Source organism: Corvus kubaryi, unplaced genomic scaffold (genome assembly GCF_017639235.1).
Source record: "Corvus kubaryi isolate FWS band 111438036 unplaced genomic scaffold, C.kubaryi_AGA036_p1.0 37382, whole genome shotgun sequence".
Taxonomy (NCBI): Eukaryota; Metazoa; Chordata; class Aves; order Passeriformes; family Corvidae; genus Corvus; species Corvus kubaryi.
Genome location: NW_024581124.1, coordinates 6,931,682 through 6,933,265, shown reverse-complemented (window position 1 = coordinate 6,933,265; position 1,584 = coordinate 6,931,682).

Genomic DNA, 1,584 nt, shown 5'->3' with positions numbered 1-1,584 from the left:
AGGACACAAAAAGTGTTATTTCTGAAAAACATTTCTTATTTCACTGTTTAGAAAACACCAAGTGGGGACCAACTGGAATCTGTGCCTGAAGCATGCCAAAGAGTTGGTTCTCTGAGGCACTTCCTAAATCACATTTTTCAATCCATTTGTCCAACTGGCTTTATATAAAAACACATTTCAATACATTAGAAATTCCAATAGTGCTCATTAAATCATTCAGGTGATGGTAAATTGCTCCCATTAGTACAAAGGCAGCCCTTGGCTTTGCAGTGAATTTGGACAGCCAGATCTCAAGTGTGGGCCAGCTGAAACCAGCAAAGGGATGAAGGAGGCACCTCCTGAGGCTGATTCCCAGTGCCAGAGGAGGCCCAGCTCCTGAGGTATCAGGGGGCTCTGGGTTTCTGGCTCTGCCAGAATTTCCAACACCTTGAGCAAAAAGACTGAGGCTCAAATTTCCTTTTTTAGCATTGGCAAGGTACTTTCCTGCAGCTCTTATGATGAGGTCAGTGGTCACTTAAGAATTCTGAGGCTCTTTGAGTCTAATGGGAACATCAGAGAATTCAGAAGGCTGAATCCAATATCTGACCTGTGCTGATTCCCACTGGAGAGCTCAAGGGACGCATTTGGTTTGTTACCTTTTCCTTTAAATGTAAACATGTTCTTTGCAAGGCTCTGCTCATTTGGGACGTTCTGCTCTTCACTTTTGGTGCAGGGAAAGGATGGCAGAGCTGGAGCAGCTTTTGTAGGGAACGCTGGGTCAAAGCCTAGGGCTGTGTAATCCAGGGATTTGTGTTGCTTTGAGCAAGGAGACACATGAACAATCCACGCACTGGTGACTCTGCTGATTCCTGGTCACCTGTCAGGGGCACACCACCCTCAACCCAGCCAGCAGCTCACCCTGACCAGCATTAACACAAAATGGTGTAGTCAGTTTAAAAAAAAAAACAACCACATGAACATTATGTTTATTTCTTCAGCAAAATCTGTTTCTTTCAGTCTTTCATTTGCTTCTCCTCCAAAGACTCAAGTCTTTATTTCAGACATCTGCCTATAGAAAATAAGTATTTTTTTAAAGGGCACATTAAAAGATGAAAACTGAAGCTTGAATAACTTAATCAGCATACAAATTACACAGATATAAAAGTTCTGTTTCATTGTCTTAACTTACAGTTTATTTTGTACAGAATTCATTATGTTATACATCTAAGACTTATTATATTGTATAAATATCTCAGGTGTGATGTATATACATATCCAGTGTTATAATTCAGCAATTAATGTATGCATTTCACAATACACTGTCGTGTATTTCAATGTAGTGCACATGATTTATATTCCATAAAAGAGCACATCCGCTATGAAAAATCAGCATTTCATTCATAGGGTGTTTATTCCACCTTGCAATACAAGGGTTTTCTCCATTGTATGATGGACTCTTTGTACTGTGTATGGCTGTAGGATCTTCTTGTACATTCCCCAAGATGAGTTAAGAACCAGCAGCTCCAAACATGAACGTGTGAGTGTTGTACAGCGGGAGGAGAGCGGGGCAGGGTCCCTAAGCTGTGCCTGGGGTGGGAAGGGGCA